Source organism: Triticum urartu, chromosome 4A (genome assembly GCF_056163025.1).
Source record: "Triticum urartu cultivar PI428250 chromosome 4A, HENAU_Tu73, whole genome shotgun sequence".
Taxonomy (NCBI): domain Eukaryota; kingdom Viridiplantae; phylum Streptophyta; class Magnoliopsida; order Poales; family Poaceae; genus Triticum; species Triticum urartu.
The window spans coordinates 490,557,158-490,575,194 of NC_141876.1; positions in this window are offsets into that span (position 1 = coordinate 490,557,158).

Sequence of the window (18,037 nt, forward strand, 5' to 3'; positions counted from 1 at the left end):
ACAGAATAGTCTGTAGTAATCTGTAGCTAGCGCAAGATCTGGAACCCCAAAAATTCTAAAATAAATTGCTGGACGTGAGGAATTTATATATTAATCATATTTAAAAATAATTAACTAAATATCACTTTCCAAATAAAAATTGCAGCAGTTCTCGTGAGCGCTAAAGTTTCTGTTTTTTACAGCAAGATTAACAAGACTTTCCCCAAGTCTTCCCAACGGTTCTACTTGGCACAAACACTAATTAAACACAAAAAAACACAACAAAAACAGAGGCTAGGTAAATTATTTATTACTAAACAGGAGAAAAAAGCAAGGAATAAAAAGAAAATTGGGTTGCCTCCCAACAAGCGCTATCGTTTAACGCCCCTAGCTCGGCATAAAAAGGATAGATCTAGGTATTGCCATCTTTGGTAGGAAATCCATAAGTGGCTCTCATAATATATTCATAAGGTAATTTAATTTTCTTTCTAGGAAAGTGTTCCATGCCTTTCCTTAATGGAAATTGGAATCTAATATTTCCTTCCTTCATATCAATAATTGCACCAATCGTTCTAAGGAAAGGTCTACCAAGAATAATAGAACATGAAGGATTGCAATCTATGTCAAGAACAATAAAATCTATGGGCACATAATTCCTATTTGCGATAATAAGAACATCATTGATTCTTCCCGTTGGTTTCTTAATAGTGGAATCCGCAAGGTGCAAGTTTGAAGAGCAATCATCGAAATCACGGAAACCTAACAAATCACACAAAGTCTTTGGAAATGTGGAAACACTAGCACCCTAATCACACAAAGCATAGCATTTATGATCTTTAATTTTAATTTTAATAGTTGGTTCCCACTCATCATAAAGTTTTCTAGGAATAGAAACTTCCAACTCAAGTTTTTCTTCATAAGATTGCATCAAGCCATCAACGATATGTTTAGTAAACGCTTTATTTTGACTATAAGCATGAGGAGAATTTAGCACGGATTGCAACAAGGAAATACACTCAATCAAAGAGCAATTTTCATAATTAAATTCCTTGAAATCCAAAATAGTGGGTTTAGCAACATCTAGGGTTTTAATTTCTTCAATCCCACTTTTGTCAAATTTAGCATCAAGATCTAAAAACTCCGAATTTTTGGAATGCCTTCTAGGTAAAGGTGGATCATATTCAGTCCCATCATTATCAAGATTCATATTGCAAAACAAAGATTTAATAGGGGACACATCAATAACTTTTAGATCTTCATCTTTATTTTCATAGGAACTACAAGAACACGCTCTTATAAAGGCATCTTTCTTAGCACGCATCCTAGCGGTTCTTTCTTTGCACTCATCAATGGAAATTCTCATGGATTTGAGAGACTCATTGATATCATGCTTAGGATGAATAGATCTAAGTTTCAAAGAATCAACATCAAGAGAAATTCTATCAACGTTCCTAGCCAACTCATCAATCTTAAGCAATTTTTCTTCAATCAAAGCATTGAAATTCTTTTGGGAAGTAATAAATTCTTTAATGTTAGATTCAAAATCAGAGGGCATCTTATTATAATTTCCATAAGAATTGTTGTATGAATTACCATAATTATTGGAGGGATTACTAGGATAAGGCCTATGATTAAAATTTCCTCTATATGCACTGTTACCAAAATTGTTCCTACCAACAAAATTCACATCCATAGATTCATTATTATTCTCAATCAAAGTAGACAAGGGCTTATCATTAGGATCAGGAGAAACACTCTTACTAGCAAATAATTTCATAAGTTCATCAATCTTTCCACTCAAGACATTAATTTCTTCTATCGCATGCACCTTTTTATTAGTAGATCTTTCAGTATGCCATTGAGAATAATTAACCATAATATTATCTAGGAGTTTAGTAGCTTCACCTAAAGTGATTTCCATAAAAGTGCCTCCCACGGCCGAATCTAAAAGATTTTTAGAAGCAAAATTCAATCCGGCATAAAAAATGTATAATCATTCACAAATTCAAACCATGAGTAGGGCAATTACGTATCACTAATTTCATCCTCTCCCAAGCTTGTGCAACATGTTCATGATCAAGTTGCTTAAAATTCATAATATCGTTTCTAAGGGAGATGATCTTAGCGGGAGGAAAATACTTAGAGATAAAAGCATCTTTGCACTTGTTCCAAGAATCAATACTATTTTTAGGCAAAGACGAAAACCAAGCTTTAGCACAATCTCTAAGCGAAAAAGGAAATAGCTTCAATTTAACAATATCATTATCCACATCTTTCTTCTTTTGCATATCACACAAATCAACGAAGCTATTTAGATGGGTAGCGGCATCTTCACTAGGAAGGCCGGAAAACGGATCTTTCATGACAAGATTTAGCAAAGCGGCATTAATTTCACAAGATTCAGCATCGGTAAGAGGAGCAATCGGAGTGCTAATAAAATAATTGTTGTTGGTATTGGTAAAGTCACACAATTTAGTGTTATCTTGAGCCATCGTGAGAAGCAAGCAATCCAACACATAAGCAAACAAGAAGCAAGCGGGCAAAAAAGAGAAAAACGGGAAAGAGAGGGAGGATAGAGAGAGACAGGGCGAATAAAATGGCAAGGGTGAAGTGGGGGAGAGGAAAACGAGAGGCAAATGGAAAATAATGTATTGCGGGAGATAAGGGTATGTGATGGGTACTTGGTATATTGACTTTTGTGTAGACTTCACGGCAACGACGCCAGAAATTCTTCTTGCTACCTCTTGAGCACTGCATTGGATTTCCTTCAAGAGGAAAGGAGATGCAGCAAAGTAGCGTAAGTATTTCCCTCAGTTTTTGAGAACCAAGGTATCAATCCAGTAGGAGGCTACGCGCGAGTCCCTCATACCTGCACAAAACAAATAATTCCTTGCAACCAACGCGATAAGGGGTTGTCAATCCCTTCACGGTCACTTACGAGAGTGAGATCTGATAGATATGATAAGATAAGATTTTTGGTGTTTTTATGATAAGGATGCAAAGTAAAATAAAAGCAAAGTAAAAAAGCAAAGGAAATAACTAAGTATTGGAAGATTAATATGATGAAGATAAACCGGGGGGCATAGGTTTCACTAGTGGCTTCTCTCAAGAGCATAAGTATTTTACGGTGGGTGAACGAATTACTGTTGAGCAATTGACAGAATTGAGCATAGTTATGAGAATATCTAGGTATGATCATGTATATAGGCATCACTTCTGAGACAAGTAGACCGACTCCTGCCTGCATCTACTACTATTACTCCACTCATCGACCGCTATCCAGCATGCATCTAGAGTAGTATGTTCATGAAAACAGAGTAACGCCTTAAGCAAGATGACATGATGTAGAGGGATAAATTCATGCAATATGGTAAAAAACATCTTGTTATCCTCGATTGCAACAATACAATACGTGCCTTGCTGCCCCTACTGTCACTCGGAAAGGACACCGCAAGATTGAACCCAAAGCTAAGCACTTCTCCCATTGCAAGAAAGATCAATCTAGTAGGCCAAACCAAACTGATAATTCGAAGAGACTTGCAAAGATAACCAATCATACATAAAAGAATTCGGAGAAGATTCAAATATTGTTCAGAGATAATCTTGATCATAAACCCACAATTCATCGGTCTCAACAAACACACCGCAAAAAGAAGATTACATCGAATAGATCTCCACAAGAGAGGGGGAGAACATTGTATTGAGATCCAAAAAGAGAGAAGAAGCCATCTAGCTAATAACTATGGACCCGAAGGTCTGAGGTAAACTACTCACACTTCATCGGAGAGGCTATGGTGTTGATGTAGAAGCCCTCCGTGATGGATGCCCTCTCCGGCGGAGCTCCGGAACAGGCCCCAAGATGGGATCTCGTGGATACAGAAAGTTGCGGCGGTGGAATTAGGGTTTTGGCTCCATATCTGATTGGTTGGGGGTACGTAGGTATATATAGGAGGAAGGAGTACGTCGGTGGAGCAATAAGGGGCCCACGAGGGTGGAGGGCGTGCATGGGGGTAGGCACGCCCCCTACCTCGTGGCCTCCTCCTTTATTTCTTGACGTAGGGTCCAAGTCTCCTGGATCATGTTCGGTGAGAAAATCACGTTCTCGAAGGTTTCATTCTGTTTGGACTCCGTTTGATATTCCTTTTCTTCTAAACCCTAAAATAGGCAAAAAAAAGAGCAATTCTGTGTTGGGCCCCCGGTTAATAGGTTAGTCCCAAAAATAATATAAAAGTGGATAATAAAGCCCAATAATGTCCAAAACAGTAGATAATATAGCATGGAGCAATCAAAAATTATAGATACCTTGGAGACGTATCACTCGCTAGCTGATTATGCCATTGATATGAGTAAACATGAGACATAAATGTTATTGTGAATAAGGTTAGTTCATAATCTTTGCTGAAAACTTGAGTGCTGGCTTTACATATTTACAACAACAAGAGCAAACAGAGTTTGTAAAAGTTTTTCTTTATCACTTTCAGTTTATCAACTCAAAGGCTTTAGGACAAGCAAAGGTTTAAGCTTGGGGGAGTTGATACGTCTCCGTCATATCTACTTTTCCAAACACTTTTGCCCTTGTTTTGGACTCTAACTTGCATGATTTGAATGGAACTAACCCGGACTGACATTGTTTTCAGCAGAATTGCCATGGTGTTATTTTTGTGCAGAAATAGAAGTTCTCGGAATGACCTGAAAATCAACGGAGATTATTTTTGGAATATATAAAAAATACTGGAAGAAGAATCCATGTCAGGGGGCCCACACCCTGTCCACGAGGGTGGGGGCCGCGCCCCACTGCCTCGTGGGCCCCCTGATGCTCCACTGACCTCAACTCCAACTCCATATATTCGTGTTCGGGGAGAAAAAAAATCAGGGAGAAGGATTCATCGCGTTTTATGATACGGAGCCGCCGCCAAGCCCTAAACTCTCTCGGGAGGGCTGATCTGGAGTCCGTTCGAGGCTCCGAAGAGGGGAATCCGTCACCATCATCATCATCAACCTTCCTCCATCACCAATTTCATGATGCTCACCGCCGTGCGTGAGTAATTCCATCGTAGGCTTGCTGGACGGTGATGGGTTGGATGAGATTTATCATGTAATCGAGTTAGTTTTGTTAGGGTTTGATCCCTAGTATCCACTATGTTCTGAGATTGATGTTGCTATGACTTTGTTATGCTTAATGCTTGTCACTAGGGCCCGAGTGCCATGATTTCAGATCTAAACATATTATGTTTTCATGAATATATGTGAGTTCTTGATCCTATCTTGCAAGTCTATAGTCACCTATTATGTGTTATGATCTGTTAACCCCGAAGTGACAATAATCGGGATAGTTACCAGTGATGACCGTAGTTTGAGGAGTTCATGTATTCACTATGTGTTAATGCTTTGGCCTGGTCTCTATTAAAAGGAGGCCTTAATATCCCTTAGCTTCCAATAGGACCCCGCTGCCACGGGAGGGTAGGACAAAAGATGTCATGCAAGTTCTTTTCCATAAGCACGTATGACTATATTCAGAATACATGCCTACATTACATTGATGAACTGAAGCTAGTTCTGTGTCACCCTATGTTATAACTGTTGCATGATCGATCGCATCCGACATAATTCTCCATCACCGATCCAATGCCTACGAGCTCTTCATATATTGTTCTTCGCTTATTTACTTTTCCATTGCTATTGTTACAATCACTACAAAACCCAAAAAAATTACTTTTGCTACCGTTACCATTATTATCATATTACTTTGCTACTAAATATTGTTGGGGAACGTAGTAATTTCAAAAAAATTCCAACGCACATGCAAGATCATGGTGATGCATAGCAACGAGAGGGGAGAGTGTTGTCCACGTACCCTCGTAGACCGAAAGTGGAAGCGTTAGCACAACGCGGTTGATGTAGCCGTACGTCTTCACGATCCGACCGATCAAGTACCGAACGTACAGCACCTCTGAGTTCGGCACACGTTTAGCTCGATGACATCCCTCGAACTCTGATCCAGCCGAGTGTTGAGGGAGAGTTTCGTCAGCACGACGGCGTGGTGACGATGTTGATGTTCTACCGACGCAGGGCTTCGCCTAAGCACCGCTACAGTATTATCGAGGTGTACTATGGTGGAGGGGGCACCGCACACGGCTAGGAGATAAATGATCAATTGTTGTGTCTATGGGGTGCCCCCTGCCCCCGTATATAAAGGAGCAAGGGGGGTGCAGCCGGCCATAGGAGGAGGCGCGCTAGAGGAGTCCTACTCCCCCTCCTTTTCCTAGTTGGATTAGGACTTGGGGGGGAGGAGGAGAGAGGGGAATGGAAAGGGGGGGCGCCGCCCCCCTCTTTGTCCAATTCGGACTTGGGGGGGAGGGGCGCGCGGCTGCCCCTTGGCCGCCTCTCCTCTTCCTCCACTTGGGCCCATAAGGCCCAATAGCCTCCGGGGGGTTCCGGTAACCCCTCCGGTACTCCGGTAAAATCACTATTTCACCCGGAACACTTACGATATCCAAACATAGGTTTCCAATATATCAATCTTCATGTCTCGACCATTTCGAGACTCCTCGTCATGTCCGTGATCACATCCGGGACTCCGAACAACCTTTGGTACATCAAAACACATAAACTCATAATAAAATTGTCATCGTAACGTTAAGCGTGCAGACCCTACGGGTTCGAGAACTATGTAGACATGACCGAGACACGTCTCCGGTCAATAACCAATAGCGGAACCTGGATGCTCATATTGGCTCCTATATATTCTACGAAGATATTTATCGGTCAGACCGCATAACAACATACGTTGTTCCCTTTGTCATCGGTATGTTACTTGCCCGAGATTCGATCGTCGGTATCTCAATACCTAGTTCAATCTCATTACCGGCAAGTCTCTTTACTCGTTCCATAATACATCATCCCGCACCTAACTCATTAGTTGCAATGCTTGCAAGGCTTAAGTGATGTGCATTACCGAGAGGGCCCAGAGATACCTCTCCGACAATCGGAGTGACAAATCCTAATCTCGAAGTACGCCAACCCAACAAGTACCTTCGGAGACACCTGTAGAGCACCTTTATAATCACCTAGTTACGTTGTGACGTTTGGTAGCACACAAAGTGTTCCTTCGGTAAACGGGAGTTGCATAATCTCATAGTCATAGGAACATGTATAAGTCATGAAGAAAGAAATAGCAACATACTAAACGATCGTGTGCTAAGCTAACGGAATGGGTCATGTCAATCATATCATTCTCCTAATGATGTGATCCCGTTAATCAAATGACAACTCATGTCTATGGTTAGGAAACACAACCATCTTGGATTAACGAGCTAGTCAAGTAGAGGCATACTAGTGACACTCTGTTTGTCTATATATTCACACATGTATTATGTTTTCGGTTAATACAATTCTAGCATGAATAATAAACATTTATCATGATATAAGGAAATAAATAATAACTTTATTATTGCCTCTAGGGCATATTTCCTTCAGTCTCCCACTTGCACTAGAGTCAATAATATAGATTACACAGTAATGATTCTAACACCCATGGAGCCTTGGTGTTGATCATGTTTTGCTCGTGGAAGAGGCTTAGTCAACGGGTGTGCAACATTCAGATCCGTATGTATCTTGCAAATTTCTATGTCTCCCACCTGGACTAAATCTCGGATGGAATTGAAGTGTCTCTTGATGTGTTTGGGTCTCTTGTGAAATATGGATTCCTCCCACTCACTTCTTTCGAGAGAAAGTCCTTCTCTAGAAAGGATCCATTCTTGGCAACGTATGTCTTGCCTTCGGATCTGTGATAGAAGGTGTACCCAACAGTCTCCTTTGGGTATCCTATGAAGAAACATTTCTCCGATTTGGGTTCGAGCTTATCAGGTTGAAGCTTTTTCACATAAGCATCGCAGCCCCAAACTTTCAGAAACGACAACTTTGGTTTCTTGCCAAACCAAAGTTCATAAGGCATCGTCTCAATGGATTTCGATGGTGCCCTATTTAACGTGAATGCGGCCGTCTCTAAAGCATAACCCCAATATGATAGCGGTAAATTTGTAAGAGACATCATAGATCGCACCATATCAAGTAAAGTGTGATTACGATGTTCGGACACACCATTACGCTGTGGTGTTCCGGGTGGCGTGAGTTGCGAAACTATTCCACATTCTTTCAAATGTAGACCAAACTCATAACTCAAATATTCTCCTCCACGATCAGATCGTAGAAACTTTATTTTCTTGTTATGATGATTTTCAACTTCACTCTGAAATTCTTTGAACTTTTCAAATGTTTCAGACTTATGCTTCATTAATTAGATATACCCATATCTGCTTAAATCATCTGTGAAGGTGAGAAAATAACGATATCCGCCACGAGCCTCAACATTCATCGGACCACATACATCTGTATGTATGATTTCCAACAAATCTGTTGCTCTCTCCATAGTACCGGAGAATGGCGTTTTAGTCATCTTGCCCATGAGGCATGGTTCGCAAGTACCAAGTGATTCATAATCAAGTGGTTCCAAAAGTCCATCAGTATGGAGTTTCTTCATGCGCTTTACACCGATATGACCTAAACGGCAGTGCCACAAATAAGTTGCACTATCATTATCAACTATGCATCTTTTGGCTTCAACATTATGAATATGTGTATCACTACTATTGAGATTCATCAAAAATAGACCACTCTTCAAGGGTGCATGACCATAAAAGATATTACTCATATAAATAGAACAACCATTATTCTCTGATTTAAATGAATAACCATCTCGCATCAAACAAGATCCAGATATAATGTTCATGCTCAACGCTGGCACCAAATAACAATTATTTAGGTCTAATACTAATCCCGAAGGAAGATGTAGAGGTAGCGTGCCAACCACAATCACATTGACTTTGGAACCATTTCCCACGCGCATCATCACCTCGTCCTTTGCCAGTGTTTGATTAATCCGTAGTCCCTGTTTCGAGTTGCAAATATTAGCAACAGAAGCAGTATCAAATACCCAGGTGCTACTGCGAGCTCTAGTAAGTTACACATCAATAACATGTATATCACATATACCTTTTTTCACCTTGCCATCCTTCTTATCCGCCAAATACTTGGGGCAGTTCCGCTTCCAGTGACCAGTCTGCTTGCAGTAGAAGCACTCAGTCTCAGGCTTAGGTCCAGACTTGGGTTTCTTCTCCTGAGCAGCAACCTGCTTGCTGTTCTTCTTGAAGTTCCCCTTCTTCCCTTTACCCTTTTTCTTGAAACTGGTGGTCTTATTGACCATCAACACTTGATGCTCCTTCTTGATTTCTACCTCCGCAGCATTTAGCATTGCGAAGAGCTCAGGAATCGTCTTATTCATCCCTTGCATATTATAGTTCATCACGAAGCTTTTGTAGCTTGGTGGCAGTGATTGAAGAACTCTGTCAATGACACTATCAACCGGAAGATTAACTCCCAGCTGAGTCAAGTGATTATGGTACCCAGACATTCTGAGTATATGCTCACTGACAGAACTATTCTCCTCCATCTTGCAGCTGTAGAACTTATTGGAGACTTCATATCTCTCAATCCGGGCATTTGCTTGAAATATTAACTTCAACTCCTGGAACATCTCATATGCTCCATTATGTTCAAAACGTCATTGAAGTCCCGGTTCTAGGCCGTAAAGCATGGCACACTGAACTATCGAGTAGTCATCATCTTTGCTCTGCCAGGCGTTCTTAACGTCTGCAGTTGCATCAGCAGCAGGCCTGGCACTCAGCGGTGCTTCCAGGACGTAATTCTTCTGTGCAGCAATGAGGATAATCCTCAAGTTACGGACCTAGTCCGTGTAATTTCTACCATCATCTTTCAACTTTGCTTTCTCAAGGAATGCATTAAAATTCAACGGAACAACAGCACGGGCCATCTATCTACAAACAACATAGACAAGCAAGATACTATCAGGTACTAAGTTCATGATAAATTTAAGTTCAATTAATCATATTACTTAAGAACTCCCACTTAGAAAGACATCCCTCTAATCCTCTAAGTGATCACATGATCCAAATCAACTAAACCATAACTGATCATCACGTGAAATGGAGTAGTTTTCAATGGTGAACATCACTATGTTGATCATATCTACTATATGATTCACGCTCGACCTTTCGGTCTCAGTGTTCCGAGGCCATATCTGCATATGCTAGGCTCGTCAAGTTTAACCTGAGTATTCTGCATGTGCAAAACTGGCTTGCACCCGTTGTAGATGGACGTAGAGCTTATCACACCCGATCATCCTGTGGTGTCTGGGCACGATGAACTTTGGCAACGGTGCATACTCAGGGAGAACACTTTTATCTTGAAATTTAGTGAGAGATCATCTTATAATGGTACCGTCAATCAAAGCAAGATAAGATGCATAAAAGGTAAACATCACATGCAATCAATATAAGTGATATGATATGGCCATCATCATCTTGTGCTTGTGATCTCCATCTCCGAAGCACCGTCATGATCACCATCTTCACCGGCGCGACACCTTGATCTCCATCGTAGCATCGTTGTCGTCTCGCCAATCTTATGCTTCCACGACTATCGCTACCGCTTAGTGATAAAGTAAAGCATTACAGGGCGATTGCATTGCATACAATAAAGCGACAACCATATGGCTCCTGCCAGTTGCCGATAACTCGGTTACAAAACATGATCATCTCATGCAATAAAATTTAGCATCATGTCTTGACCATATCACATCACAACATGCCCTGCAAAAACAAGTTAGACGTCCTCTACTTTGTTGTTGCAAGTTTTACTTGGCTGCTACGGGCTTAGCAAGAACCGTTCTTATCTACGCATCAAAACCACAATGATAGTTTGTCAAGTTGGTGTTGTTTTAACCTTCGCAAGGACCGGGCGTAGCCACACTTGGTTCAACTAAAGTTGGAGAAACTGACACCCGCCAGCCACCTATGTGCAAAGCACGTCGATAGAACCAGTCTCGCGTAAGCGTACGCGTAATGTCGGTCTGGGCCGCTTCATCCAACAATACCGCCGAACCAAAGTATGACATGCTGGTAAGCAGTATGACTTATATCGCCCACAACTCACTTGTGTTCTACTCGTGCATATAACATCTACGCATAAAACCTGGCTCGGATGCCACTGTTGGGGAACGTAGTAATTCAAAAAAATTCCTACACACACGCAAGATCATGGTGATGCATAGCAACGAGAGGGGAGAGTGTTGTCCACGTACCCTCGTAGACCGAAAGCGGAAGCATTAGCACAACGCGGTTGATGTAGTCGTACGTCTTCACGATCCGACCGATCAAGTACCGAACGTACGGCACCTCCGAGTTCAGCACACGTTCAGCTCGATGACGTCCCTCAAACTCCGATCCAGCCGAGTGTTGAGGGAGAGTTTCGTCAGCACGACGGCGTGGTGACGATGTTGATGTTCTACCGACGCAGGGCTTCACCTAAGCACCGCTACAGTATTATCGAGGTGTACTATGGTGGAGGGGGCACCGCACACGGCTAAGAGATCAATGATCAATTGTTGTGTCTATGGGGTGCGGCCGGCCATAGGAGGAGGCGCGCCGGAGGAGTCCTACTCCCATTGGGAGTAGGACTCCCCTCCTTTTTCCTAGTTGGATTAGGACTTGGGGGAAGGAGGAGAGAGGGGAAAGGAAAGGGGGGGCGCCCCCCCCCTCCTTGTCCAATTCGGACTTGGGGGGAGGGGCACGCGGCTGCCCCTTGGCCGCCTCTCCTCTTCCTCCACTTGGGCCCATAAGGCCCAATAGCCTCCGGGGGGTTCTCGTAACCCCTCCGGTACTCCGGTAAAATCACTATTTCACCCGGAACACTTCCGATATCCATGTCTCGACCATTTCGAGACTCCTCGTCATGTCCGTGATCACATCCGGGACTCCGAACAACCTTCGGTACATCAAAACACATAAACTCATAATAAAAATGTCATCGTAACGTTAAGTGTGCGGACCCTACGGGTTCGAGAACTATGTAGACATGACCGAGACACGTCTCCGGTCAATAACCAATAGTGGAACCTGGATGCTCATATTGGATCCTACATATTCTACGAAGATCTTTATCGGTCAGACCGCATAACAACATACATTGTTCCCTTTGTCATCGGTATGTTACTTGCCCGAGATTCGATCGTCGGTATCTCAATACCTAGTTCAATCTCATTACCGGCAAGTCTCTTTACTCGTTCCGTAATACATCATCCTGAAACTAACTCATTAGTTGCAATGCTTGCAAGTCTTAAGTGATGTGCATTACCGAGAGGGCCCGGAGATACCTCTCCGAAAATCAGAGTGACAAATCCTAATCTCGAAATACGCCAACCCAACAAGTACCTTCGGAGACACCTATAGAGCAACTTTATAATCACCCAGTTACGTTGTGACGTTTGGTAGCACACAAAGTGTTCCTACGGTAAACGGGAGTTGCATAATCTCATGGTCATAGGAACATGTATAAGTCATGAAGAAAGCAATAGCAACATACTAAACGATCGTGAGCTAAGCTAACGGAATGGGTCATGTCAATCATATCATTCTCCTAATGATGTGATCCCGTTAATCAAATGACAACTCATGTCTATGGTTAGGAAACACAACCATCTTTGATTAACGAGCTAGTCAAGTAGAGGCATACTAGTGACACTCTGTTTGTCTATATATTCACACATGTATTATGTTTCCGGTTAATACAATTCTAGCATGAATAATAAACATTTATCATGATATAAGGAAATAAATAATAACTTTATTATTGCCTCTAGGGCATTTTTCCTTCAATCTCCCACTTGCACTAGAGTCAATAATCTAGATTACACAGTAATGATTCTAACACCCATGGAGCCTTGGTGCTGATCATGTTTTGCTCGTGGAAGAGGCTTAGTCAACGGGTCTGCAACATTCAGATCCGTATGTATCTTGCAAATTTCTATGTCTCCCACTTGGACTAAATCTCGGATGGAATTGAAGTGCCTGTTGATGTGTTTGGTTCTCTTGTGAAATCTGGATTCCTTCGCCAAGGCAATTGCACAAGTATTGTCACAAAAGATTTTCATTGGACCCAATGCACTAGGTATGACACCTAGATCAGATATGAACTCCTTCATCCATACTCCTTCATTTGCTGCTTCCGATGCAGCTATGTACTCCGCTTCACATGTAGATCCTGCCACAACGCTTTGTTTAGAACTGCACCAACTGACAGCTCCACCGTTTAATGTAAACACGTATCCGGTTTGCGATTTAGAATCGTCCGGATCAATGTCAAAGCTTGCATCAACATAACTGTTTACGATGAGCTCTTTGTCACCTCCATAAACGAGAAACCGATCCAATGCCTACGAGCACTACAAAAAGAATACACTTCCGTGATGATACGTGTTTGTCACAGTAGGTCGCTTTTTTTGTCATGCATGTACGTCCATGACAAATTTATGACAGAATCAAGATAGTCATACCAGTGCTGTCGTAGAAGTGTTCCATGACATTACCAAAATTATCATCACGAAAGTGTCCACTTCCATGACGATAAATCACGCGTCACAGAAGTGCTTTCATCAAGGGTGACCGACACGTGGCATCCACCGTAACAGAATGCCGTTAAGCTATCGGGTCGGGTTTTGGATCCGATAACCCATTAACAACCCCGACCAATGGGAAATTTCCACGTGTAAAATTCTTAATGGCCGGACAAAACACGTGTCAGCCCGTCAGTGGGTCAGATAGGCGCCTATGATACGTCAACATGTGGCACGGCCCAACAGAGGCCCATTCCTGTGTAAAGGCCGGCCCGTTTGACTTGCTCAAAAGCTGGCGGGCTGGCCCATGGAAAGCATGTTAACAGCCTATTCGAATATAGCCCATTTACAGCCTGCTAACCCAAGGTCCGTTATGCCCTATCCGAATTAGGCCCAGTAGCGTCATCTGGGCCATCCAATATGATTCCAACCCGTTTTCACTTCTGGCCCATGTATGGCCCATGATGTCTTTCGGCCCATATGAGGCCCTATGTAACTCTTGGCCTACTAACGGCCCGTGGTGAAACTGGCCCGTAATGAACAGTGTATCACTTTACACCCATTAACGGCTCGTGGTGAAACTGGCCCGTGATGAACAGTGTATCACTTTATACCCATTGACGGCCTGTTATTCCGTTGGGCCGTTTCCAGCCCATGTTATCTTTCGGCCTTCTCAGAGCCCATTTATTCTTGGGCTCATTTCCAGCATTCGTTTACTTACGGCCCGTTACTGTCATTTTCTGCTTGTGGGCCAAATTCAGCCCGTGGTTACAGTCGGCCCGTTTATGGTCCATTAATTCGTTGGGCCGTTTTCATAGCGTCATCAAATACGGCCTATTAACGATGGCCCGTTATGGTCGGCCCATGAACGGACGATTCCAACTCTAGCCTGTTTACGGCCATAATGAGGCCTGTTATTGGCCCATGTTTGGCCAATCGATCATACGGCCCGTATAATGCCCATTGATGATACGACCCATAGAAGGCCCATTGTTTCTATGGCCCGTAGAAGGCCCATTGTTTCTACGGCCCGTAGAAGGCCTACTATTTCTACAGCCCGTAGAAGGCCCACTGTTTCTACGGCCCGTAGGAGGCCCAGTGTCACTACAGTAAATATTAGCCCATGGTTATTGTGGCCTAGTTTTAAAAAATAGGTTATTGCATCCACTAGCAAACCACGGAAAAAGAACTGCACTGACTACAAGCAAACAAATAAACAAAACAAGGAAATAAATAAGCGAGCAACTTATGCTAGGCTATCACGGCTATTACACATATTACATCCACTGGGCATCAAAGTTCGCCACCAATGCAAATATAGGGAACACACCAGCATATAAACGCTGCAGCAAAACAAGTCCAAGACTGAAACCACTTCAGAAGAGCTCAAGAAACAATATCCTGGGTACCCATAATGCTGGCAAGATGCTTAGCAAGCTTATTAACTTTCTCTTGTTTGGTGCTTAAATCCTCCAGCGCTTGCTGTTGCATAAGAAAGTACGCATCTGAATTCTGCAGGGACTTCCTCAGTCCTTCGGCTTCTTGCCGCAGCACAGCTGACTGATGCCTTTCAGCTTGTAGCTGAGACTGAAGAAGCCGAAGTGATTCAGGCAGCGAGTTGGAAGAGCTTGTGCCAGTGGTACTGGCCAGTAACTCGAACACTACATCAACGCAGGACTGTGGGGTTTTCTCACTGTCTACAAGATCGTTTTTATCACCTTTCTTGGAGACTAACAGGGTTGTCTCACTATCTTGAACCTTATCTGCATTACTTTCTCTACCATTGCATAGTGGGGTGCTCTTCTCCAATATTCTGTTTGCATACTACAAGAGAAACAAGCAGACACATCACAGGTTTAGCTTGTAGTATACGAAACTCATTTTGGTAAACCGGTTCAGTAGTAAGGTGGACAGGATAACAGCATGAAACAAACATATATCTATGTACTATGGTCACTGTATTGTCCATATCATTCTAGTTTATGTTCCCTAATCAAGATAGAGACACAGTTCAACTCATATATTTTTAAGACACAGCAGCATAGACAGAATATAAGTGTGAGAAACTACACAGCATTGGCAGCACTTGTAATGTGCATCACATGAGAACATAACTGTCTATGCAACTTAAACTGAAATCAACATAGAGCAAGAAGTTAGAACAGCAATCCAGTTAAAGAAATAGGTTTAAAACATACCTGTTGCGCCATTGGAGTTTCAATTGGATCCTTCAAATTCGAAAGTAGTTGGTATGAATAAATACAGTGATGCAATAGCAAAGGAGTACGGACCATAGCTACGGTATGAGTAAATACAATGATGCAACAGGTATGAGTAAATACAGTGAAGATGGCATTGCATAATTCCCATATACTCCCTCCGTTCCTAAATAATTGTCTTTTTAGAGATTTCAAATGGACTACCACATACGGATGTATAAAGACATATTATAGAGTGTAGATTCACTCATTTTGTTCTGTATGTAGTCACTTGTTGAAATCTCTAAAAAGACAAATATTTAGGAATGGTGGGAGTATGATATAGAAACCAAACAGGTGGCATTCACACAAAGCAAATCTAAACTAAGCTGATGACATATAAGATGTATAATGTAAGCAATGCAAGGCGCCATATGCATGATATGACCAACATCAGCATGTCAGGTTAGAGCAAACACCTCAGGTGGTAAACAGGCGTGGTCGGCTCCTTCTGAATCTCCATCTGAATAGTTATCTTCCTGAATACAATCTGGAAATGCGGGAGGGGGGCACTTCGCCCACCATGGAGCGGCATCTGCATGACATTATATTCGCATGCAACGGTCTTCTCTTTTTCTCTACATGTTCAGTACGATTGTGTACAATATCTGACATGCATAATAAAAAATAGTTAGATTTTGTAAGGCCTAAGGGGTGCATGCAAAAATCAAGACTGATGGTAGCAAACGAGTGGATGGATCCAAAACTAATGATACCAGGTAGATTATAGCTTCAGTTTAAAAAGATAGACAATGGATCATCTATTGTTTGTTGCCCACCCAACATGAACCACATAGAAGACCCCAGATGAACCAGATAGTAGACAGATACTATTCGTTGCTGGCTCGATATGAGACCCATGGGCAATTCAAAACTCAAGATTGAACGATAAAGTAGCAGGTAATAATAACCGATGTATAACGTAAGCAAACACAAATACTGTGACCTCTCTTCCGAAACTGTGTTGTCCTCAGGTTCATCTGCTCAGTCAGTGATGGTAATGCGGTTGGCGTGGCCGCCGGCAACGGGGAAGATGATCTGAGGCGGCGAAAGGAAGTCTGCAGGGGGATCTCTGCTGCAGTGAACGCTTTTGTCGATGGTGCACCTCAGGTGGGGTGGATGACGGCACGGCAGGAGCAGGACATAACACACAGAGTTTTCTTTGACGCCTATCTGAAAATGAAGTAAATCTGTAAGGGCTCCTTAGAATTGGAGGATTCTATAAACGCAGGGACAGGAAAAACACAGGAATAGGATAGGAATGCACATGCAAAACAGAGCATTTGGAAACATAGGATTTTAGTCAACCTGTGTGTTTGGCTCACATGAATTGGAAGAACAGAGGAATGGAGAAACAAAGTGATGCGACGAGTGTACAACCTCTTTGGCATAGCCTTGTGGACCTTAGCATCATTCAGTTTGGCATGGAGGATGGTGATGATGCTGGTGTGACTGTCGGAGGCGGGGAAGAAGATCCGAGGCCTCTAGAAACGGCGCCGAGGGTACTGCTCCGCTATGATGGACGGTTCCGTCATTGGAGCTGCTCCGCTAAGGTGTACAGCGACGAGGCTGAAGCATGACAAGATAGACAACGTTAATCTGAAGTGGGACCCTAATATCATCTGCAATAGATGATGTAAAATACATCACCAAAAAGTGCTAGATGTAAAACGCATCAGCCGCGCCACGGCCGCTCCGACAGATGCTATAAGTACTGGTCACTCTGAACTTAACTGAAGAAAATGAACTTCACAGTCAAAACTGAATTTTACTGTCGAAACTGATTGAACTAGTAATAGAGCATTGCAATAGATGTTTAGGGCGTTCGAGCACTAGTAGCAGAGAAGTAGTGATCTAAATCAGCAGATGCTCGGGCAGGGAACACACTAGCAGAGAGCAAGTCGTGCAGTAGCACCACGAGCGAGTGCTAAAGCAGCAACTCTTGTAGCTACCGGAGGTCATGCAGCAGCAGCAGCAGCGCAAGCGAGAGCAAGAGCAAGAGCAGAGCAGCGGCACGAACGAAAGCAGGAGCAGTGCAGCAGCGCGACCGATAGCAAGAACAGAGCCGCAGCGCGAGCGAGAGCCGGAGCAGCTGCAGCTAGTGCCGTTGTGGAAGTTGCCACCGAGGAAGCAATGACATGGGGGAGAGACGTCATGGATGATGTGGCCGGCGACGGCGCTGTCGATGGAGACACGCCATGTCTGCTCGGTATCGAGCACCGGCAGCCCCGTGAGATCAAATAAAAGATAAAATGCAGTGGTGAGTGCAGAA